At 38.7% G+C, this 26,768-nt stretch overlaps 1 protein-coding gene and 1 pseudogene across 4 annotated transcripts in view; one reads left to right on the forward strand and one right to left on the reverse strand.

Moving 5' to 3' along the window:
- TNIK (TRAF2 and NCK interacting kinase) overlaps positions 1 to 26,768 on the reverse strand; it is a 478,684-nt gene that overhangs the window by 304,760 nt on the left and 147,156 nt on the right. The gene's annotated exons all lie outside the window — the stretch shown is intronic.
- LOC130020242 (uncharacterized) lies at positions 18,802 to 18,896 on the forward strand (annotated as a pseudogene).

A 26,768-nucleotide genomic window follows, 5' to 3' on the forward strand; every position in this document is an offset into this window, starting at 1 on the left:
TTCAGGAAACTTCAGCTGTGTCTGATCAGAGTGAAATGCTGGGGTCAGAGAGTGGCAGAGATCCTGGAGTAAGACAGAGCTACCAGAACACACTTGAATACCTTATCTCAGGTGTTTTAGGTGTTCAATTTATGGTAGATGCTCTGTGCCCTGTCAGAGATATTCAGAGATTTAGGGTACTAAATCACAGTATCTTATTTTTTAAAAAAAACAACTTTAAACAACAGAAAAAGAGAACTTCTACCTTAACCTTATTATTCTGTATTATGAGTTATAATGGTCAACATGGCTTGCCCCATCAGGCAATAACCATGAGACTTTAGCCTGACATATCTGAGCACCAAAGTTAAAAGGAGAGTGAAAATATTTCAGTCAGTTTTCCACTGAGAACAAGGGTTGGTAATCCTAATAGAGCTAAAAATTAACCAAGATATTCCACAACTTGGTACTGTAGTTTCATTTCTGCATCTATGCTTTGTTTAGAAATGCATGAAAGAGTTTCTGGGATATGGTCTTAAGTCTTATAAAAAGGGTAGGTGTCTAATAAAAGAATTAGACTTCTTGTTCTAATTTAACCCTGGGGAATTGTACCACATATTAACTCAATTATTTCATCAGTTTTTTAAGAGATGGCTCCTATATGCCTCCTGAGTAAATGTGTTTACCTACTCTCCAAAGACTCAGATTCTACTTGGGAAAACGTGCACAAAAAATTTCATACAATAAAATATAATGAAAATTTGGAGTCATGAAATTGTAAAAACTTTTTAGAGGTAGCAACATGACAGACCAAGAGGGGAAAGAATTCAGGGGGATAAGACAAGCCCTCTGAGAGAAGAAAGAAGATGGTACCACTGATTCCCTGATTACCATAATCTCCTCCTTGAATTGTTTCTCCTTTGCAAACAACAATAAAAACAGACAGAGACACAATAAGATCATTAATTCTTAAATGCTATGACATTCATGGCAAAATACATGTACATGTTCTGAAAACATAAAATAGAACAGAGCATAACAATGATTAGCAAAAACAGAAACAAAAAAAGGGTGATGTTATTCTAGTTTACCCTGCATAGCCAAAACCATACTGGAAATCAAGAAACTTGAAGGCATCTTCACTACCTAACTTGAATCTTTACTATAAAGTCATAGTAATCAAAACAGAATGGTACTGGGAAAAAGAAAGACTCTATGACCATAAACCCCAAAATATATAGTCAGCCAATTTTTCACAAAGAGGCTGAGAGCATGAAATTGAATAAATACAGACTTTTCAACAAATGTTGCTGAAAAAAATTGATAACCACATGCAAGAAATGAAAGATGATACATATTATTTCACACCTTATACAAAAGTCAGTTCAAAGAGGATCTAAGATTCTGAGATGAGACCTGAATCTATAAAGTACAATGAGAAAAATAAAGAATGTTACAAGACCTTGAGCTCAAAGGAGTCTTCAATGATATAGTGCCATTGGCAAAGACTACTGAACAAATGGAACTATATCAGATTTAAGTTAAACAATGGGACTATATCAGGCTTAAAAATTTATGGCAAAAGAAACACAGGCTAAAACTAAATGAAAGCTGAGTGCGAAAACATATTTGTAATCAACGCATCAAATTAGGGTTTGTATACAGAAACTGCAAAGTACTCACAAAGATCAACAAAAACAAAAACTAAAAGTCCAATCAAAGGGGAGAGGAAATGAAAATAAACTTCTCTGAGGAAGACCACTGGGTGGGCCACAGGAATATGAAAAAATGCTCATCATCACTTATTACTAGAGAAATCCAAATCAAGACAACAATGTGACATCATCTTACAACAGTGAGATAGATAGAACTGGAAGACATTGTGTTAACTGAAATAAGCCAGAAGAAGAATAAATATGGGATGAAATCACTTATATGTGGTATTTACAATAACTGCATGAGGAAATGCAATGACTTAAATGAGAAAGCCCAGATCAACCTTGGCCCCTGAGTATAGGAAGGAGATGAAAAGAAAGAGTGGAGAGAAGAGGAAGAAGAGTCAGATGAGAAGGATCTAGGTCAGGGGATTAAGGTACAAAGGTGGTGTTAGGAATGATAGAGTCAAATATCCAAACGACAGAGTTAGCAACACTGAAATCAAGAGACTCAAACTTTAACCAGATTTAGAAGGGTGTCTGAGCTGGGAGTGGGGGTGCAGGGGCTCTGGTAGAAAATCTGAGAATATCCGTGGAAGATATCTCAGATATCCGTTGAGGATATCCAGAGGAGAGTTGACATTGATAGTAGGATCAGTGCTACAATATTGCATGTCTAAAACTCAACTATGAATAACTTTGTAAATTAGTGCTTTAATAAAAAAATGTGGAAAAAGAAAACAAATATGACTCAACTACATGGACAAACACAAATTGCCCAAGGATGTAGGAGTTAGAGACAAGACAAAGAAAAGGGGAGAAGAGTTGCTACTATTTCAATGTTTTGTGATTGCAGATTTTTTATACCCCTTAACTATCCACACTGGCGGAACACACAGCTTTATTTCTAAAGACAGAGTCCCATGGGGACTTAAGTAATTCTGTACAGCCTCCTCAACTAATGATGATGTTTTTAATTGTGAATTCACAATTTTTTCCTCTCAAGAGAATTGGAACAGAAAAATTATCCTGAATTCACCCTGCTCTTTGGCATTGAAGAGAGAAAATACTAACTCTACTCATTCCATCATTCAATTAAATTCACTCAGGATCCAAACTTTGGTGCACTGTGGGGTTGCCACTTCTTTGAAGAAGAGCAAATGTGTTTCCCAGGGCTGCTATCACAAATAACACACTGGGTGGCCCAAAACAGCAGTAACTTGTTCTTACACATTTTTGAGGTTAGAAGTCCCAAATACAGGTATCATAGGTTTTTTATTCCTTTTGGGACAGAGAGGTATCTAAAAGGCTGAGTGCCTCAGTTGTTCACCTATAATTTTTTTACATGGCCAATGTAATCACAGGGAAAAAGTTATCTCAAAGGGTACCCACCTCCCTAGCAAGCTCTGCTTAAGCAAAGGGGATTGGGACTGGCAATATGTGTGTGGAGAGGCCTGGGAGTGAGCAGATTGGAGGTACAGGAAAGAGAGAAACTCATTTTGTCCTCCTAGAAGTCACCCAAAAACTTCTAATTTGCAGTTGTCTCTTTGATATTTAGACTAGAAGACACCAAAGGGTAAGTTGTGCTTGCCTGTTTCATGCTGGTTTTCAAGCTGGTATTCGAAGTGGCATAGGACTATACTTAGTCTACAGTTAGATGCCCAAGAAATGTGTTCTGAAGCATAAGAGCACATGGAACGTCCCTACATCATGCCACTCTGAGCACATTTCTTTAACCCTGAGCACACACACCACACATGTTATCATTTTCTTTCTCTCCTTGTGCTCAGTAACATCCCTAAGAAAAGAAGTGCTTGTTTATTCCTGACACAGTGTCAGGCATATAAAAAGCCTAATTGGACTGAAAGAAATCACAAATTAAACAGATGACTGATTAGATTTGAATTATATTTATCTCCTGAAATTATATGCCTTTCCTCTTTTCCTTATATTGAAAAGTCCTTACTCAGTGAGTTTACCTGAATCTGTCCTTGTGAAGGAAATGATGTCTAAAATGCATATACCCTACAACTATCTTTATTAAACTCTCATAATTTAGATATTGTGAGTAAAAAATTTATACAATATAGCAGATGCTAGTTTGTTACAGAGATTGACTCTGCATCTACAAATATACTATTAAGGTGAATGTAAAAGAAAATTTATATTAGACTCAATGCTAAGATTTACATGTAAAACATTAGAAATGAATTCTAACTTGAGGAATATCTTTTACTTTTAAATTTAGAATTTTAAAAAATGAGCAATTTTCCATAAATTTATAGAAAATGTTAAAACTCTTGGAAAAGAATCCTGCTCAACTGAGTGATTTAATCATATTCTAGAAGGACTTCGGCAAATGACAAGTAAGGTGTTTTCCTCATTACTGATAAATAATTTAATAGTTAATAGTTACACTTAATAGTTTAAGTGTAGGGCAGATAAAACACACTTTCATCATTTTTGTATTCTTTAAAAGTGTTTGGAACATTTTAGAAATAAAATTTCCAGAACAAAACAAGTAAAGTTAGTTGGTATTCTAGCTGGTGAGCTGAGTGCATATGTGGTTGGTTGCTTGGGCAGATTATTCAGACCTCTATCTTGGATTCCAGAACCAATCAAATGGGTTTCTAAGAAGCTGGCTATAGAGTCGACAATAAACCTCCTTTATAGTTTTACGATACTCAAGTTATTCAAGAAAAGCGCTGGACCTTATAAGGTATCAGAACTTAACAGGAAAATGTCCTCAGGAAATAATTAAGAAATTCTCCAGGGGCTGGAGCAATAGCACAGCGGGTAGGGTGCTCGCCTTGCACACAGCTGACCCGGGTTCGATTCCCAGCATCCCATATGGTCCCCCAAGCACCACCAGGAGTGATTCCTGAGTGCAGAGTCAGGAGTAACCCCTGAGCATCGGCTGGGTGTGACCCAAAAAGCAAAATAAATAAATAAATAAAAGAAATTCTTCAAAAGGTGGTATTGGTCTTCTTATAATGTCAACCACACTAAGGGATATCCCAATAATATTTTATAAAAGAATCAATTAGAGATTGCAAGATACCTTTACCATCTCCTTACAGTGAGTATTCATCTTTCTTTTGGAGGCAGGGGGTGGCGGTGGTTGGGGGTGGGGTTCCCAGCATTGGGGAGTGTTCAGGGCTTATTCCTGTCTCAGTATTCAGGGATCACTCCTGGGTGGTGCTCAGGAGACCACGGTGGAATGCCAGGGAATAAACCTGGGTTTGCAGTGTACAAGGAAAGCACTTTACCCACTGTACTGTCACTCTGGCCTCATGAGTGTCCATCTATTAAATTATAAAATATAAAATATCTGCCCTTACCTAATCTTGAAGTGACACAAGGAGATAAGGAATAAAACAATTATGAAAGCACGGAAGGAGGAGAGTCATCCCTATAGCTACACACTAACAATGTGGTAATTACAATCAAAAAAGAATTTTCTAGTTGAGTACCTGTTCTGAAAGTCTTGTCTTTTACCTTTAAATTGACTAATAATATTAAGCAGACTTCTATTATGAATTTGACTGTATTAACCCACACCGGTTAAATTTAAAGAGAAAAAGTAAATACTTAATAAAATTATCTATGAAGGGAAACAAAGAGCCTGATTTGATTACCTTATGACAATTTTCTTCAAGAATGTTATATAAAAGAGATTTGACCCAATTGCACTTCAAGAGAAAAAGTATAGCTAGAAATATTTAAAAGAATAAAGTCACTAACTCTGTTACTAAAAAACATACAATTCTCATCATCAATATTTCCTTCTCCACTATTGATTCATGACCAAAGAAACAATGACATTCAAGGCATATTTCTGGGTTGCAATTAAGAAATAACAGACTTATTAGTAGTCTTTTAATAAAATAAAAATTCCGTGGGAGTATACTTTATGTGAATCATTTCATGTGTTCTTTACATTTCTTAAAATGCTTTGCCGCCATCATCAATGACTTTCCAAAAGATAGGGCGAGGATAATTTGTAGGCTGTCAGAGCAAAAATAACATATTTGGTTATCAATATTCCTACTCCTGCTGGCTCACTGAAGGCAGAACTGGCTGTGTTCCCTTCTCCCAACATAAAGGAACAATGGGAGCCTGCAAATCAAATGTGTCATTTTTCAACCCAATGTGCCTTCACAAGGAAGCAGGGTGTCAGATGGAAGGCCAGACCCCCAGAGGCTGGGACATCTGTAACGCAACTCGTTCCAATTAAAAGTATAAAATAAAATAATGATAACAAAATTTAAAAGCCTAGGTATCAGTGAACTGGAAGGAGGGAGAGGAACCATTTCTTTAGCAACAGCTGTCAGACTACAATTTTTTTAACTCATTCATGTTATTTGAAAAACAGTCCCAACTGCTTCCCTCAGACTGGCAAACCTAAGAAATTCAAGACATGTAAGCAAGAATAGATTTGCCCTTAGAAATCAAGGTCAAAGGCAGCATCTGTTATTTTAGAGAACAAAAAAAAGCCTTCTTTTAGCTTGCTACTTTGTGGCAGGAATTTTTAATTTTAATGAAAAAAATTAACACAAGTTTTCTAGCTGTTTCTTCATTGTTTTAGGTGGCTCAAGATGGAAAAAGCTGCCTAAAAGAGAATATACACCCAGGATGTAGACATTTCAGTTGTATGTGTGAAAAACAGGTCATATTGTGACTTTCAAAGCAGACAAGAAAATTCATTTTCATACCAAGTCCCTTTATGCCATTTGGCTATTAAATTATTCAAGAAATTTCTCTGCTTATAAAGATTAATAATGTCAACCCAAGTCATTTCTGATAAGTAGTTTCACCTCTTGCAAGAGACAGATGGACCACAGAAAACAGCCTATCATGTTACAGGCAGACAAAAAGATTTCAGATGACCAAATTAATACACCAGGCAGGGAGAGAATGATAAAAGGAGGAAGATATGAAATAACTGACGAACACACCAAAATATTCTTCAGAGCCATCATTTTGAAAACAAACAGAATTTACAGTCCATTATAATTCAATTTTACCTGTTTCATGCTCCCAGCTAATTAGCATAACTGTCAGTTCCAATTTAACCAAAGACTTTGAAAATCTAGTGGAACCTTATTAAAACACTTTGGCATCAGGGGACAAACTCACAGCCTGCCTTAGAGTACTTTTGTGTTTTAGTGAAGAATGAATTCTAAAATGCTGGGTATACTCAATCTATAATATCGTACATCAATATTATTTTATTGTATATTTATGTCATTTTAAATATCCCTATCCCTTAAGAAAATAGTTTTGCTTCTATGAAATGTAACTCTCCTATAGGTGAAAATATTTCCAAAAAATATATTTGATAAAGTTAAGTATGAAAAATGACATTATTAAAATCACAGATTATTCATATTTACAAATTCACAATAGGAAGGCAGATGATATTTACATTTTTTTCTTTTTGGGTCACACCCGGCGATGCACAGGGGTTCCTCTTGTCTCTTCACTCAGGAATTACTCCTGGTGGTGCTCAGGAGACCATATGGGATGCTGGAAATCAAACCCGGGTTGGCCACGTGCAAGGCAAATGCCCTACCCACTGTGCTATCACTCCATCCCCATACATTTTTATTAATATATTTTAAATTAAATACATAGCTAATTTTAATTTCACAAAGAATACAAGAACAATTCTCGTTTTAAAGTAGATAATTCAAATAAAATGTCAAACACCCCATCCCCCAATCCCAATCTCAACTATCATGGATAGTGGGTAGGAGAAGGTGTATATTAAACCACAGCTACCCTGTTCAGTGCTTATTCCTGCCTCTGTACTCAGAGACGGCCCCCAGAAGGGTTCAGGGGACTACATGAGGTACCTGGGATAGAACTGAGGTTGTCATGTACATAGCAAGGAATTTACCAGGTCTATCTCTCAAGCCCCGACTTTCAGAACTATTTACAAACATCTCTATCAGTTTTTAAATCAATTGCTTAAAAAATGAAATCCTATTGTATTTTTCATATTTTCCCTCATTATTCCAAATGCCTACTAAAATAAAATCAAAAACCAATCTGAAAACTATGTGCATATACTCACAAGTGCACATAAGAAACGTGTACTTACTTAAGCACAAAATTATTCTAACCAAGACACCATAAAGTACTCTTTATCCATCATTTTAATGCTTCACTACATAAGAAAACATAGGGAAAATAAATTAAAATGCTCCTTCTGTCTGACAAAACTTTTATTTTGGTATTGGTAGATTTTATAGTGCAAGTTCACTAATCTGATCAGTGGGGTGTTTCTAGTCCAACCACTGTTTATATTACAGTTAGTAGGTGATGTATTATTATATATTTGGAGGAAATATTTGTTCTTCAATATTTTATTGTGGTTACATTGGCATACATGATTATATGTATTTCAGGGGTACAGTTTTAGATGAATTTTAAAATATGTTATCACACTACAACTTCCACATACCTCTACTGCAATGGAGCTGTCCACTTTCTAGGCCCCTCTCCCTTCACCTCTGCTAACTCACTCAATTCTATGGACAGAGTGGACAGGTTTGTTTTTAAGGAATTTGTGTTTCTATAAAATTTTGTGATCACTGATGTAAAGAGAGGGGTTCGTCAGGGTGATACTATTTCACTGAGACTCCTCAGTGCCACCCTCAAGAACATCATGCAATGACTGGAAAGGGAAGGAACAAGAGTGAAGATAGACGGTCGGCAACACCTCTACTTCTCTGATGACATCGTTCTAATAACACCAAACGCTGGCCAAGCAGCACAAATGCTGGCCGACTTTGACCATGAGTGCGGAAAGGTAAGACTGCAGCTGAATCTCACGAAGACAATGTTTATGAGAAACGAACTTGTTCCTGACATTCCATTCGCTCTCAACGGAATGAACATCTCCGAATGCAACAGTTATGTGTACCTAGGTCAAGAACTCAACATGATAATGACCTGGCACCTGAGTTGCGCAGGAGGAAGAGAGCAGCTTGGAACACCTTCAAGAGGGTCAAAGAACCTCCGGCTCTGGGCACATCTCTTCGATTCCACTATTCTTTCTGCATTAATATACGTCTCAGAGACCTAGGCCCTACGAAAGCAGGATGAGAACGCTATTTGGGTCTCCCAAAGAGGAATCAAAAGAGCTGTGCTTGGAATATCACACTTCACTCAAATGAGAGAAAGAATCCAGAGTTCCAACCTCTGTCAACTATCAAGAATCGGGGATGCTGTCTCGTTTGCCAAGGCATAGAAAATCAGATGGGCTGGACACGTAATGAGATTTGGAGACGACAGTTGGACTAGGGCCATTACCGACTGGATTCCATGGGACGTCAAAAGACCACGTGGCCACCTACCTCAGACTTCTTCGTCAAGACCCTGAAGGTACAGTTTGAGGCTCTTCATGTTTCTGGAGCGAGCAGACGCCATTGGGCTATACTAGCATGCGACAGGTATGAATGGAGACGTTACTGATGCCCGCTCAAGCAAATCGATGAGTAAGGGTATGCCAAGTGTCAAGTGTCAAGTGTTGAATTCCACGGCCCACTCTAATGTGGGCTGGTCTACACCTGAGCTTGATTACTCTATAATTCATATATGAGTGAGATCATTCACCATTTGTCTCTTTCTGACTTATTTCTACACAACATATACCCAGTAGGTCCCATCCATGTTGCCACAGAAAGCAAGGCTTTATCTTTCAGTTTCAGTAGCTGAGTAGTGTGTGTTGGGGGGGTGAGAGAGAGAGAGAGAGAGAGAGAGGATATGATATATATGATCTCTTTATCATCTCACCTGCCATTGGGTATTTGAGTTGTTTTTCAGATTCTGACTATTGTAAAGAGTTTCAGTGAATAAAGGTAACTATATTTTTTCAAGATGTGTTCTCATGTACTTGGGATAGATACATAGATACCTAGAAGTGTAATTATTATATCAATGGCGAATATATTTTTAATACTTTAAGAAATATTCTCGGCTACCCGTGACGTATTTGATATGCCAAACACAGTAACAAGTGTCACAACAGAGACATTACTGGGCCCGCTCGAGCAAATTGATGAACAACGGGAGGACAGTGACAGTGACAGTGAAGAAATATTCATACCAAGGAAGTATAATTTTGTTTGTTTAGCTCTGTTCAGGACTTACTCCTGGCTCTGTGTTCAGGAATCACTGCTGACAGTCTTTCGTGAACCATGTGGGGTGCCAGTGTTCAAACCTGGTCAGTTACATGCAGGCAATTTGCCTACCTGAAGTACTATTTCTCTGGCACAGAAAATATATTTTTAATTTATGCTCTTGACATATGAAAATTATATAAGATTCACATTGTGGTGTCCATAAATGGAGTTTGACTAAAACCCTCTTGACAATATTAAAGTATTTGAAACTAAAGCACTTGGTATTCTTTGAATACTTGTTTCATTGTTTATTTTCCACGCAACTTTCTTGATACAGGGAAAGTAACTAAGTGGTATGACCTTTGAGAAAGACCATATTTCCACAAAATCTAAAATATGTACTCTCTGGCTCTTAGCAAGAAAACTTTACCATCCTCTGTTTCAAGATATAATACTTATTTCCCTAACATCTCACTTAGAAGCACGTAGAATCATGCCCTTACATGTCACATTTCTTTAAGTGTCTAATAAAGATGGCAATCATCATCTAAAGATAACCAGAATATCTAGGCAAGTAATTAATAAATGCACAAAGTTCGGGCCTTTCTTTCTAGATCTTCTGAAAACTCAAACAAGTCCTAAGGCATTACCAGCAATCTGCTATTGAATATGGATGCTGAGATTACACTACTCTGAAAACTATTTCATTCACATCTGTTGGGCTCAGACTCTATTCCCATCAGTGCTGGATCTTAGTGATTCCAGAATCGACATAATGAACACCACCTCTGCCCACAGGATCCTGGTGTAGTACAATTGGGAGAGGCTGTGACAATGTAGGTCAGGGGAACTGAAAAGAACCTGAGAATTGGGGAAGAAATAGAAAATATCTGAAATAATTTCTGCATCACCTGGGAAATTTGCAAACATTGAGTATTTACTGCAAAAACACTCAGCAGCAATGTGAGACACCGCTACTACCTCAAGCTCTTTTTTTATGAGCTGTGATGTTTTATGTTTGGATATGATTTATGTTATAATGTACATTTCAATATCCCTTGTCATTTACTGAGGATTGACACCAGATGCTCCTTTGGCATCAAAGCGCTGCTTCATATCCTTCCAGGTCTGCTTTAATCTGGAGGGAAGGGCAAATTAGAGGCCTCTTTAAATTACTAGCAATCTCATGAACCTGATTCTTTATCACATACAGAGTGGGGAGAAGTCATGTAGTTTTGCCTTGCTGAGTTCAACCTGTAAAGCCAGACAGCAGCAATGCCAACACAAAGTCCTGCATGGCAGCCGCAGTGGTTCCAGTGGGAGGTGATATAAACTCAGTGCAGAGATGCCCCCTTTGAAAACTCCTCCCAGAAGACAATGAACCATTTCCCTGTTCCTTGGATGAAATAAAGACAGTCAAGTTTCCCGTTTTTAATCAATTTGTTGTTGTTGATGTTCTTTATAGGAATACCTAAGTAGTGCTCAGGGCTTACTCCTGGCTCTGCACTCACTCCTGAAAGACTTAGGGAAACATATGGTTGCTGGGGACTGAACCTGGTAAAACAGATGCAGGTCAAGTTCAGCCTTACCTGCTGGACTATTGCTCCACACCCAGAAATAAAACAAACTTTTAACGTGCAGCTCCATGCACTGTTCACAATATCAAAATCTGGAAAAAAACCCGAGTGCCCGAGAACAGATGACTGGTTAAAGAAACTTTGGTACATCTACACAATGGAGTAGTATGCAGCTGTTAGAAAAGATGAAGTCATGAAATTTACATACAAGTGGTACTACATGGAAAGTATCATGGTAAGTGAAATGAGTCAGAAAGAGAGGGACAGACATAGAAAGATTGCATTCATCTGGGGAACATAAAGAAACAAAATAGGAGACTAACACCCAAGAATAGCTGAGATAAGTACCAGGTGGTTCACTCCATGGCTTGGAGGCCAGCCATACATGCTAGGGGGAAAGTCAGCTCGGATAGAGAAGGGAGCACCAGATAAAGGGTGTTGGGAGGATCCTCCCAAGATGGGAGATGCATGCTGAAAGTAGACTATAGACCAAACATGATTGCCACTCAATGCCTCTTTTGAAAACAACAGCACCCAAAAGGAGAGAGAGAACAAAAGGGAATGCCCTGCCACAGAGGCAGGGCGGGATGGAGGGTGGGAGGGATACTGGGACCCATGGTGGTGGAGAATGGACACTGGCGGAGGGATGGGTACTCGAACACTGTATAACTGAAACCCAAGCACAAAAAGTTGTAAGTCTACCTGTACCTCATGGTGTTTCACTAATAAATTTTTTTTTAAAAAGTGCAGCTCCATGGTGTGATGCTTTTCAGGTCTAAAACAAGAATGTGTGCACTGGGAGATTATCCTACTGAAACTGTGATTTAGAGCAAAAAGGAAGAGCTTATCCTCTGATGAAGATGGAATGGATCTCAATTCAGTGGATGACTCATGACAGCTGAGTGCTCTAAGTATCCCCATAACCACAGGGAGCAAACACAGAGCTTAGAGCCAGGTTACAACCATGCCCACCCCCAGCTTCCCTATTGTGGCCAAACATTTCCCTAAATTATTTTTTCATTATATTTAACCCAACTACAAAATCCACAATTCAGACCTATAAAACAGAAATGAGACTGCCTGCAGTAACCAATCAATGGCTTTTAAAAAATTACAAAAAAGCAAAAGCATCACCCTCTCCACTCCACCTCATTCCACAACGTAAACCTAATGGCATTGGTAGTGACAGCTGGTCAACCCCAGGCAGAACTCCATTCAGATAAGAAAATCTCCATGTCCTAATAAAATTAAGCCATTCTGTGTGTTGTATAGACCAACAATCTACATGTGCAATGTGAGAGAGTGGAGAGAAAAGAAAAAGGCCCATTTCGATATTATTTTGCAATCCCTCTGCAGGTAGAGTTAGGTGAAGTTCTAGTAGCTTCAAGGTTCTGTGCCTTTAAAGTTTAAATTCTTTTGAGTAACTGAGCTATGGGGATTTTCAAATTGGGTCAGAGTCTCCCACTCTTACAGGCTTCCTTGTTGTCCTATGTTCCTGTTGACTTCATAGAGAACTAAGCAAGCATAAAATGTCTCTAGAGAGAAGCAGCAGCTGGAATCTAGGACAGAAAGAACAAAACGACTTTACACCGCTGCTACTGGCTCGCTATTATTTTCACACAGATGGCTGAGACAGGCCTCTTTAGTTGTTAAGTTGTATGGGACACTGTCCACACTGGTTTTCTCATTAGAAACTGAGCTGGTGGAGGTCAGGCATTCTCATTCAAGTTTAGACGGGTTACTTTTACCTACAGGAATAACCTAACCTGAGCACTAGAGACAAAGGTTTCCAAATGACCTATCACCTCATTTTCAGAAAATAAAATCTACTCAACACCCCCTTCAAAATATACTGCTGAAGTAAACAGAAAGTATGCCCAGATTGCATCTGAAGCTACTTTCTCTCTGCAAACAGCTCAGAGACCAGGAAAAGCACAGAGAGGGAAAAGGGTGGTTGCCCAAAAACAGAGTGGTAAAATGGCAGTGCCTGAGTCATCAGTCCAAAGACAAATGCCTCTGCTTATTAAGGGTTGTGTCTAAGAATGAATAACTTCTAGACAACTCCATAGCCTCCAAGAAAGCCTTTGCCCAAGTCAGAGGAATAATAAGAATTAGTTAACCATAAAATTTCTGGATGTCCAATAAGTTTTAAACTTCAGGCAAAGAGTCATTTTTTGTTTTTTATTTATCTAATTTTTAAAATATGGTACTTGACAAATTTGCATGTCCTTCTTATGAAGGACCATGCTATTCTCCGTAGAGTTCCATTTTGGGTGTATATACTTCAAAAGTGCGCACAACTAACTTTTGAATATAAGTCCATCATAGTGGTAAGTATCATAGGGTATATTTGAACAAAAAGATAATTCAGGGGACCAGAGCGATAGACCAAGGTACTAAAGGACTTGCCTTGTAAGCCAATGACCCAGGCTTGATTTCCAGCACAATATGTGGTCTCCCCAAGCACAGCCAGGAGTGATCCCTGAATGCTAAGCCAGAAGTAAGCTTTGAGCACTACTGGAGTGACCACCCAAAATAGAAACAAACAGATAAGAATTAATTGGGCTACGGTGGTAGCATGGGGTCACAGCCACATTCTCTGCTGGCTTAGGGCTATGATCTGGATGGTGTCCAGCATTCTAGGGCCTGAGTATTACTACATATCAGGATTCTAGCTTTGAACCATCCAGCCTGGCAAACCGAGTATCACTAAGACTGGCCCTCAGAGCTTCTGAGCACTGATTAGGAGTCCCCCTCTCCAAAATATGCATTGTTTATCTCAAATTCAAATGTTTGTGCTTATTCTATATTTAATCTATTCAAGTATCACATACTTAGCACTATAGGGAACTTTCAAATATTCTTTGCTGCATATCTGCAATATAAATCTCCAATATAACTAAGTATCCTGTATTTTATCTGTCAATTTGAGTTGTGACCAACACAAAAAGCCAAGGTCAGCGATATTTTAAGGATTGAAGGGAGCACACAACTATTCTCCAACATGCCAAAAGACCACTTTGGAAAGAGTTTATTTTGAGTTCTGATTCATTCATTGATTTTCACAGAAGTGCCAGAGGTAGGCATTTTTAATCTTAAACCTGTTTCTACTGCTCATATGAAAAAAGCAACAACCTGGCTGACCTCTTGGGCCTGTGCCTGAAAGCAAGTCCTGAGACCATGCATGCTTGGGCCCACTGTTTCAAAGACTTCCCTCCATACTCCAGACATCATAAAGATCCTTATTGATCTCCTGGGGTCTCCCTGGGTTTGATTCATTTACTGCTAACCATTGAAGAAAGTCTCTATGGCCCAGCAGAGGAAGAGAGATAAAAGTGTGTCCCAATAAGTACTTTAAGGTTTACACATTTGAACCCCCCCCCCAAGAAGTCATCATACTGCATTCCGAATAGAGAAAAAATATCTGGGTAGTAGAGAAATGTGGCCAAAATAAATCAGCAAAAAAGAAGGTTCAAAGATGTTTTCAATCATACTTTGCTTTAAAATGCTTTAAAATTTTGCTAATTCATGTCTTCTGCTTTATTCTTCAGCATACAAAAAAATAACCAGCAATCTTAGACACATGGATTTCCTCATCATATTTCTAGACATTGATTATTGCTGCAACTTACTGTGTAAACAATAACAGCAGATAACAGGTAAAAGCTAAAAGGCTGGCAGATTGCCTCACAAATACCCAGAGAAATTTTTATCCACTTCTTACTGCCATTGGGAAAAATAACCCCTTATTCCAATTTACTAATTCCCTAGATTTAAATGAAACTGGGATAAGTAGGTAAACATCTATACCAGTGAGTTTCACACATTGATTGCTTTGTATTAAATCATCCAAGGGGCCATCATAACAGATTGTTGCTTTCTGTCCACAGAAATTCTAATTCTGTAGGTCTTGGGTAGAGTCTAAGAATCCTATTTCTAATTAGTTTCCTAGAGGATTTGAATATTTCCTGTCTAGGACACTTTCTTTAAGAAATCTGTGTTTGTGCAATTATAAATGATATTGCTTAATTCATTAGTTCACCTTGGAATAGTTATGAGTGTCATATCAAATAGGAAGCCACATGTGTTTTCAATGTACTCTTCCTAGAATTTACATCTTACATACTTAGATTTTTGGGACTGTCTAGGAAGTCCCCAATTCACAAACATCATTCTTTGAATCATCCTTCCCCACAGGATATCTGTTCTGACCCTTTAGTACTCTTACTGTCAATAATCCAATAAGCATTGCAAAATGATGAGATCGTCAAGACTCTATGATAAACAAAAGGATGAAGGTTTGTTATTCCTGGGAAGAAATTCCTAATTTAGGACAAAAATTATTTCTGCAATGAAGATAGTTTCGATGAAAATGGTATGGTGGTATCTATCTGTCACACTCTCCTAGTTCAATGTAATTTGTTTTAACCAAGTTGGTTTTTCCTTATGCTACACTGCACTTGGGTTCAGAGCACAGAATACATGTGGATGAACACTGTAAACCCTGTAGGAAATAACAGCAAGGACTGAACTACAGATACCCACTAAAGAACCAAGGTGACAAGTATTTTCTTCTTCCTAAGCACCTTCACCATCTTCCCCAACCCCCTGCACCTAATAGGGGAACAAGGGACTCCATCTGCCCACAAAATAAATAAATAAATAAATAAATAAAATAGGCAGAAGTGCTGATCAGTTCCAGAGCTGGTCCCAAAAGCAACCCACAAAAGTGGACAAACCCTTTTTCAGTTGACTCTACAGAAGGCCTCAGAAGGAATTCCTAGGGGAAACCATGGGCCTTGATAAAAGTTACAGCTTGGAGGTGGGCAGTCCATGCAGAACATTGCACGAATTTTTTAAAAAATGGACTTTAGCATATAAAGCATCTGAGTGTGAGGGTTATTTGTTCCTACTGCAAAGCCAAGCCACTTCCCTAATCTAGTCTCACAATGTTAGTGAGGGTCAGGAGAAGTGCTTTCTAATCGGAGTCCACTCACACCAAGGCCCCACTGTGGTCCTGAGTATTACATGGGACCTACATCATCTTTACTCCAAACAGAGGTACTCAAACTTGGCTCAGTAAAACGACACTTGTTAGGAAAAACTGAATCTCCCTCACCAAACCCACTGAATCAGAGACCAAACCCTCTCTTAATCACCACACAGATTTACCTAATAGGCCTACCCTGAAAAATCTCTTTCACAGGATCAATTTATCGCTATCTGGAGACTGAACAACACTTTTCCAGGTGTGTAAAACATTTTGATCAGTTTACTAATCTTTATCAAATCATTTTAAGTGAGGATTTAAAATTCTCTATTAGCAAAAATCAAATAGTCAAGCTTAATGGGTTTAATTAAATTAAAAGCTTTTTTTTTTTAAGGTGATGCAATACTGGCATAAAGCCCACGGCCTGAAATAGCTCCCTGTGAGGACTTAAATGCTCAAATGAAAACAATTTGAGTTTTATTGGTGATGAAAGAAGCGTTTCCTGTGTAAACAAGATAGGCTCCAGTGTGGTGGTGGTGGTGGGGGTTGCCCTGGCGTGTGCCCATCCCCTCAACCTGCTTAGAGAAGTTTCCACCACCTTGACAACAAAAGTAGGTGTGCCAGTAGGTCTGATTTCCCAAGATGTCATCCTGGAAACCAAGCCTGAGAATCGCTTCCTCCAGAAGAGCACACAGAGCCCAGCTGAGCTCTCTGAGACTCTGTTACCTCACTGAACTTCAAAACAGAATTACTCCATCTTAGGGCTTTTGAATTTTCCGTTTCTGCTACAGCTTCCTACAGTTGTCAGAGGCCTTACCCTTTTACTTCCCTATGTATCTGTTCAAGTGTCACATTATTCTAAAGGTCCCCCTCAACACATACAAATAAACACTATCCTTATGCCCTATTTTATTTTTCTCTATTGCCCTTTAATCACCTGTCACGCTACATTATTATTTGTTTACTTGTTGACTGTCTGTTTCTCTCATTCACATCAGGTCCCTGGAGCCCTTGTGTTTAAAATCTGGCAAATAAGTGAATGCTGAATACATATTTTTGAATAACCAAACAAATGAATCTCATCCTCTGAAATATGAGTGAGCTTAAATAATCGGATCTTTGGAGTGACCTTAAAAGATGAGTATGAACTGGGTCCTTATAGCTTAGTTATACAAATAAAAGTTATACAAATTATTGTTATAATAAGATTGAATGGTTTCATTTCATACTCTCTAGGGTTTTGCTTTATTCTGTACAAAATACACTTCAGAGATAAAAAAATGTCCAGAGACACTAGAAGAGTTTCTCTGAAAATGTTTAATTTCTCTTGTTCTGAAAAAATGAATATGAATAATTCAGATTTTTTTGTTCAGAAACTTATAAAATATTTATAAACACATTTTATGTGAATAACTTTTAAATACGTTGTCTGTAGGAAGCCTGGTGCTTGCAGATTGGCTATTTCTAAAAAACAGGCTTCCCAAGCTTACGTCTCCTCACCAACTATTATGGTGGCCAGTCTACAAGTCACAGAATCAACTGTACCTAGACCCCAGGAAATCATGTGAATGGAATAATTACCTTGCACAGAGAAAAAAGTTGAGAACGCCTCCTTCTTGGAGGGTGACGAGATTCTACAGGGTGCTTGCCTAGCATGTGGCCAACTCCAGGTCAATCGCTAGCACTGCACATGGCATCCAAGCACTATCAGAAGTGATCTCCAAGAGCAGACCCAGGAGAAAACCCTGAGCACTGCCCAGTGTGAACCTTTCAATAACACAAACCAAACCAAAAAAAGATTTATCTCCTCCTCCTGCTGTCTCAGTGCAGTGCTAGTTTATCACCAAATCACAGATTAGACTGCGTTTTCTTCAGGGAACTACCAGTATCTCTCTAACTTCTTCTCAAGGCTAAGGTCCACAGCTATGCAGGGAACTGTCCACTCGATTTGCTCCAGCGGGCATCAGTAACATCTCCACTGGGAGACCTGTTACTGTTTTTGGCATACCGAATACGCCACGGGGAGCTTGCCAGGCTCTGACATGCGGGCAGGATACTCTTCATAGCTTGCCGGGCTCTCTGAGAGGGACAGAGGAATTGAACCCGGGTTGGCTGTGTGCAAGGCAAACGTCCTACCCACTGTGCTATCACTCCAGCCCTCTGCAGGGAACTAGTCCCCACATTGTAAGTCCTCAGCCCATTCCTCAATTAGACTTCAGAGGGTATATGTATACACATTAAAGTACTCTTTAAAATTGTGGTCAAGGTGCCTCATTTAGCACAGTAGGTACTGCTCAGTCTCATTAAAAATGGGATGGGGGGAATGGGGGATGGGAGGGATACTGGGATCCGTGGTAGTGGGAAATGGGCACTGGTGGAGGGATGGGTATTTGATCACTGTGTAATTGAAACCCAAGCACAAAAATTTGTAAGTCTACAACTGTACCTCATGATGTCTCACTAATAAATTTTTTTTTAAAAAATGTGCTCAAAGGCGACACAGAGATTAGCATGGCCCCTGCGCAAAGATGACACGCAAATTCGTGAAGCATTCCATATTTTTTGAAACCCAAGCACAAAAATTTGTAAGTCTACAACTGTACCTCATGGTGTTTCACTAATAAAAAAATTTTTTAAAATGTGTTCAAGGGGCCAGAGAAATAGTACAGGGGTTAAAGTGTTTGCCTTGCATAAGCCCACTCCCAGTTAAATCCTCAGACCTGCTTATGGCCCCCGGGCAACACCAGGAATTACCCCTAAACAGAGAGCTGGACATAAGCCTCAAGCTCTAGTAGGCTTGACCCTACCCTCTGTGCCCACACTTATTTTTTAATGTGTTTAAGATAAGAAAGTTAAAAAAACAACAAATATTTCATAATCACCTGCCCATAAATAATGGTAACACTTAAACCAAAAAAACTGCATTAAAATACTATCAGACCATTAATAAGAAGGAATAATATTTCATTTACATCTATATTGATCTATATTGGCATTTGCCGCTAAACATGATTTGAAGTGCAATGAAGCACTTGGATCATGAAAACTCTGACTTGGGAATTGAATCCTGGTTCTGCCAGGATTGTATCTGGGTTACTGGCCTTGTCACCTAGAACAAACACCCAAATTTTTCTGAAATTCATTAGAAAATGGCAAAAATGTAGACCTCGTCACTGGCTTATTCAAGAGTTAATTAATGTTTGACCCATACTCAGAGTTCCAATCAAGTAACTGTTGTATTAGTGGAATTTCTTTAAGTAATTTAATATTATGATGAATAATTTTTGAGGTCTTAAAAAGAAATAGACTGGCAATTCTACATTGGTTTATTATTTACTCACCAAGAAATTTTTAAAAATTAAATAAAGAGAATAAGAAAAATCAGAATTCCCAGACTGAAAAAATTGTTTAAATCTCAGGTCACCTACTAATGTGCTGTATGTCTTCGCCATTTACCAACAGCTAACTATAGAAGCTTCAGTACCCTTATCTACAAAACAAGTACAAAACTTCCCAATTTTAAAGGCTGTTGTGTGAATAAGAAAAATTAAAGTAACATCCTCTGCTACCAGCATCTTTATAACACCCACTTATGTTCTGAAGCAAACAGAGAAAAGAAAATAAAGAAAATAAGAATATCAATATCTCTTGATTTGGGTCAGTCATGAGCTAAAGATCAGTCAGTGTGAATGAAAAAGTCTAGTAAAGTGAATAAAATGTGACGTGAACCGACTCCCATTTTTGACAATCTGACCTACTTTTAGCTATTTTTGATTCACATGAACAAGCCAAATTACAAGAAGTTGAACGTGTTCATTAAGAACACTTTCTCTTTTTTTCCCTAATGACTTTCAGTATTCAGGAATAGGAAAACAGATTTTCAGTTGCAATATGCTTGAGAGATCCCTGGCACTAATCTTACAATATGACCTTCAAAATCTATGCAATGTCAAAGGTTGTTGCAGATGGGGAACTTGAAGAAAAGATTTAATTCCACTCAGTTATGCAGTGTCCATTGGGCAGCTCTGAATGCCCTAAATAGATGATTCAGAGCTTAGCATTTGAGGTTGCAAAAATAAAATTCTGAATGATCTCCCTTCCTAAGATGTAGAGATCCTCAGAGACACCACTAGATGTACCTAGGTTTATGCTCGTGGAGGTCCAGTTGTGCTGATTTTCCATTTGAGACACAGATTGTGCTTATTAGATACTGACCCAAATCACTTAAGTGCTGCTGAATCTTAGACAGCAAAACAGTTGAAGGAAAAACTATTTTCAGCTCTTTTAGAGAATCTCTGTAAAATGCTGTTATATTTTTTTTCTCCCCCAAACACCACTGTATTATTTTTTAAATGTGGGAGTACTACCATTTATTCAGCCATTGGTTAAGCTCACTGAATTGGGCATGAACTCCACATTACTCTTTATTTTTTAATTGAATCATCGTGAGATACAGTTACAAAGCTTTCATGTTCAAGATTCAGCTATATTAATGAAAAAACACCCAGCCCTCCACCAGTGCACACTTTCCACCATCAGTGTCCCCAGTATATCTCCCCCCACATCCCAGTGCTCACCCTGCCTCCATGGCAGGCAATTTCTCCAATACTTTCCACTTTTGGGCATTATGTTTTCCACCACTGTTCAAGCCTGCCTGCCAGGGGCAGATGCTACATCATTTATTGTCCATTGCTCATTTTGAATATCAATGGGTGCCTCTGCCTTGAGCTTCTGGAATCCTAGATTGTAAATGGTTGGGTTCCAGAGACATTTCTGTAGGGCACCAATCCATTTTGGGATTCATTTGGGCATCTCTGGACCAGGGCTGTTGGTGCGCTAAGATGGCACTTAGAGGCACATTGTGCGGGTGAGAGCCAGGCCGAAGAGTGGGCAGGGAGCTGGGGAGGGACCGTCTGCCACCTCTGCTACCACACAGCATGGAGATTTAATCGATGCTGTGTCTCTCTGGCTTTTGATCTCTTTTGAAATTTACTTATGGGTCTCTGAAGCAAAGCCAGTGATAGAGTTCACAGGGTGGTGCTGCAGTTGATCTGTGGGGGTAACTGCCAGTGCTTCCATGTGTACTGGGAAGTGGGGAGAGGTAGCCCACCCAAACTTCGAGAAAGCCTGGAGATTTCAGTCACAGGACCTGCATATCCAAATTTTCAGGAGGTTATATCTTGGCAAGGTCCATCCTGAGATGGTGGAGTCAGACTGGGGGTCTGGTGGTGATTTATCCCATTCTCTTCTGCAATGCATGTCTGAGAATAACTGGTTTTTGATCTCTTTTGAGATTTATCTATGGGTCTCTGAAATAAGGTCAATAAATGAGCTTGTATAGCTGAGCCAGAGGTGGTTTGTTGGAATGGCTCCCACATACCTAAATTTCGGCCGTTTAGTTTCTTGGTAAACTTGGTCCCAAGTTGTTGTGGTCCAGCCAAAGGCACAGTGGCAATTCTGGGGTATCAGCAAGCCTACATACACCATCAGGCTGCTGATTCACTCAGCAGATACAGGTTGACCTGTTAACAGCACCATACCTCCTCACTACTGTATTTTTTAACCAATTTAACGTACCTGCTAGCAAAGATAGAAGAAAACCTAATCTTTCCACAAGGTTAAACAAAGATTTAATAATAAACAACTGAGCTGTCTCTTAATTTATCTTTTCATTTCCCTTTCTAGCTGGTTTTGTGGAGACAGGGCATATATATATATATACCATATATATATATGGTATATATATATGTGGTATATATATGTGGTATATATATGTGGTGTGTGTATATATATATATATGTATATTTTCCTTTGGTTAAGAATGTTAACTCAAGATAGCAGTGTAGTAACGACAAAGGGTGGCGTTTTAAAATTTGGGGTGGTCTTTAGAAAATGCCAGAAGTATTATCTTATAAAATGGAGGAAGGTAGAGACCATTTCATAACTGGGGTAGTTTTTTGTTTTATTGCTGTTGATTTGGGGGCTGGGGCCACACCTGGCTTTGCTTGTGATTTATTCCTTGGGATCATTCAGGCAGTCATGGGGGACCATATGGGGTGTCAGAGATGGAACCCATGTTATCCTCTTGCAAGGCAAATACCTTATCTGTTGTACTTTCTGGTGCAGGTGGTTCACCAAACTAAGTAGAGGGGATATAAGAGACAAAACCTTCTCGGGACCTAGAAAGATAACCCATGTGCTGGAGCATATTCTTGGCATATGGGTTCAATCCCTGACATCACATGGTTTTCCAAACAAGAGTAAGAGTGAACTCTCTTGAGCACTGAGCCAGGAGCAACCCCAATACCTGCTGTGGCCCCCAAACTAAAACTAAACTAAAATACTCATAAGGTCCCTCCCTGAAGAAAGCTAATTAGTGAGTGAGTGAGACAGGAGTTTGACTCATGTCCAATTTTTCCAAATTGGACATATAAGCCTTTGAAGCTGTGAAATAGAAACAAACCCTGTGATCCCCTAAAACAGTAGCACAAGTTCTAATGCCTTAGTGGAAAACACACTAGGGGTATTAACTAGGCCTCAAATCCTCTCCTAAAGAGTAGCTCCTTTTTGGTTCTCAAAATAATTTTTTTATTTAAAGAACAGAGATTTACAAAATTAATAGTTGAGTTTCAGGCATATAATATTTCAACACCAATGCCACCACCAGTGTCAACTCGCCTCGACCAGTGTTCCCATGTTTCACCCCCACCCCGACCCCTCCTGTCACCTTGACAGGTACATTACAAAGTTCTGGTAGTTGCAGCTTTGCAGATCAAGTGGTTTTAGTGTTGCTAAGTCTGTGTTTTGGATATATAGCAATAGCATTCTCCTATCACCAGTTCAATGATAAAATCATACAATTTTCTGAAACCTGATTAGAACTGGAAGATGCCATGTTAAGTGAAATAAGCCAGAAGGAGGAAGACAAACAGGATGATCTGAAACACCAATCCCTGTCCACCCATTACTTCTGTTTCTCTTTTTCTCCCCCTCCTCCCCTTTTATTTCTTCCCTTTTCTGTCCTTCTCCATCTATAAACTCTTGGAACAATCTTTGGTTCTATGCATCCCCTCTTCACTATAATACATTTCCTCATTTAGTTGTTCTATATACCACAGAATAGCGAGGTCATCCTGTGTTTGTCTTTCTTCTTCTGGCTTATTTCACTCAACACGATGTCTTCCAGATCCAGTCAGGCTGCAGAAAATCGTATGATTCCATCACAACTTGCAGCATAGCATCCCACTGTTTTTATGTATCACATCATAATCCATTCATTGATTGTTGAATACCTAGGTTGATTCTACATCGTAGCGACAGTACTGAGTTCAGCAATGAATAATGTTGCACATAGTCTTTTTGAATGAATATTTTTAAATCCTGGGGGTAGATGCCCAAAAGACGAATTGCTGGGTCCTATGGCAGTTCAGTTGTAAGTTTAATGAGGCCTCTCCATACTGCTTTCCACAGGACTTGAACCAAACAACATTCCCACCAGCAGTGGATGAGAGTTCTATTTTCACCACATCCCCGCCGGCACAGATTTTTCCTATTTTTCATATGTGCAATTCTCAACCATTACATCCTTTCTGAGTGAACAAGATACCAGGACAGTGTCTGACACCTTCATTTAGAAAACTTCTGCCCCAGAAACCTAAGACCTCTCAATAGCCTTCCATTTAGAAACCATGTAGCAAAGAAAACCTCTGAAAAACCATCTTTATAATTCCTTAATATTTTTGTGGTGGTTTGATTTGCAAAAACAACAGTACTTATTATTTTTAGACTTCAGCTTTGGTGAACTGATCACTCAGAACAAAGTATTAAAATAGTATCTACTTGGTAAATTCAATTTCAGATGACTGCATTTTAAGCTCATATCCATTACAGATTCATATGAAATTGGCTCATATATGGCTAAGGAGGTTTGAAACTAAATAAAAATATATCTAGCTCAAAAAAAAAGTAAGAATAACAACTTTGTCTGAAATTAAAGTATGTTGTAAATCAAATCCAAAAGAAAGCAAATGATAAACAATACTCATTTAAATCCTTTTAGGACAAACAGTAAAGTTATAGAGGATTTCTGAATGTTCTAATGTCCCTCCAGTATGTGTAGACTTCTTGAGATCTCTGTTAAATGTGGAATTACAAGTAAATAAGAAAATGGTGGTTCATGTCACGCTGGCTTTTGATGAGGAACATAATCTTTTCTGTAAAACAATTTTTGGTTAAAAATATTCCTCCTTTGAAAACAAAAGGGAATGCCCTGCCACAGAGGCAGGGTGGGATGGGGGGTTGGGGGGCGGGAGGGATACTAGGATCTGTGGTGGTGGGAAATGGGCACTGGTGGAGGGATGGGTATTTGATCATTGTATAATTGAAATCCAAGCACAAGAATTTGTAAGTCTACAACTCTACCTCATGATGTCTCACTAATAAAAATATATATTAAAAAAGATATTTCTAATGATAATAAAAATTTAAAAAATCCTCCTTTAAAATAGACTTCAATCATGGTCAAGACTTATTCTGTGGTAATGTAAGCTACAAAAATTGGTTTAAAATATTTTTCAAAATAATTTTAAATTACACTTTTTCAAAAAATAAGGGAAACGAGGTGTGGTATGTTGGAGCTATACTATTGTTACAACTCTTCCATAAAAAAAAGCTACTCTAAAATAAAAAGTTTTTTTTTACTGCAGATTATGGGAAAATACAGAATAGTGTAATAATGAATAATGACCTTTAAAGTTGGCTATACATGATAAACTAGATCTAGTTCTATAAAACATGTAAATTTTATGCCCTGCTTCCTTTGTCTAGTTATGGCATTTTCCTATATCATTAAAAATTCTTCATAAACATTCAAAGAGCCATTTATCATGATGCCATATGACCATACTGTGGAACATTTTTTACTATTAGAATTAGTTTTACAAACAATTTAACTGTACATAATTCTAATCTTTTCTTTTAAATGCACATTTTTAGACACAGCTAAACTGCTTTACAGAAAATTAACTTATTCTTGAAGAGCATGTGCCAGCCAACCTCAGCTCCAAACATGGTTGTCTGATAAGTTTCCAGGAAGACCTGAATCCTGCTATTAGCACTCCAGGGCTCTTCCTGGGAAGAGCCTCAGGACAGAGCATCTGCTGTGAATCAGGACTACTGGAGCCAAAAAAAGAGGTGAGAGAGACATTGAAGTCTCCAGGTAATCTTCTGCCAGTCAAACACCTCCTGATTCTGCTCTAACCAAAAGCCACATACATTTACTCAAACCCAACCCACTAAAACCAGACTGAGGGGAGTTATGGCTGAGAAAAAAAATAGAATAAGAAAAAGAATATGAAGTGTCGTATGTGGACCATGATTTTTCTGAGCAACAGACACACAGAGAGGCCAGAGAGACAGCTTAAAGGGCAAATGCAATGCCTTGTATGTAGGAGGCCTTGTATGAGTTCAATCCCAGGTGCCCTGAGTACCATCAGGTAATAACCTCCAGGAAACATGCAGGAATAGTCTCTGAGCATGACCCGGTAGGCCAATTCCACTGCCAGAAAAAGAAACAATTAAGATAGCACAGCCGGTAGGGCGTTTGCCTTGCACGCGTCTGACCCAGGTTCTATTCCTCTGTTCCTCTCGGAGAGCCTGGCAAGCTCCCTGTGGTGTATTTGACATGCCAGAAACAGTAACAACAAATTTCACAACAGAGACATTACTGGTGCCCGCTCGAGCAAATCAATAAACAACAGGAGGACAGTGGTACAGTGGTACAGGTGCTACAGTGGTACAGTGCGACAGTATATCAACTATATGAATCATGAGTTAAGGGTAAGAATATTGTTTTTTTTTAGGAGTCTTGTTCAAAGTTGGAGGGATTTTTGACAGTGAGAAATATACTGTCATTAAATATACTGTACATTCATTAGAATGGTCTACCTGATTCAGAAAATAGCTGAACATGAAACCTCCACCCTAGTGCGAGGACTTTCAACAATTCCCTATGTTGAGCTAATTCTATGAAGGCCCCAAAGAGCACCCTCTGCCTTTCCCACTATGCTATACTTGAGCATGTTATACTTGAGGATGCCTCTTCCTAAAGGTAGCCCTCATTCAAAGACGGTGTACCTCTCTTAGGAACACCATCTCCTTTCCTTTTATGGCCAAGTGAGCTAATCCATTTAGAAATCTTTTTGCAGTATGAGTAAATCGAGTGCCAGTGCCAGTTCTTCCAAATACTATCTCCATCACCATTTAATATAGCCAACACCAGCTGCCAACGACTCTAGCATCATTGCTTCTCTACAACAAACTTAAAATAAGTTCACAAGGCCATTAAAAGTTTTTAAGAAACTATTGAGGCTTGAAAGAGTGGAGGGAAACTGGGGGGATGCTGGTGCTGGGAAATTACACTAGTGGAGGGGTGGGT

The sequence above is a fragment of the Sorex fumeus genome, unplaced genomic scaffold (assembly GCF_029834395.1).
Source record: "Sorex fumeus unplaced genomic scaffold, SorFum_2.1 ptg000010l, whole genome shotgun sequence".
NCBI classification, from domain to species: domain Eukaryota; kingdom Metazoa; phylum Chordata; class Mammalia; order Eulipotyphla; family Soricidae; genus Sorex; species Sorex fumeus.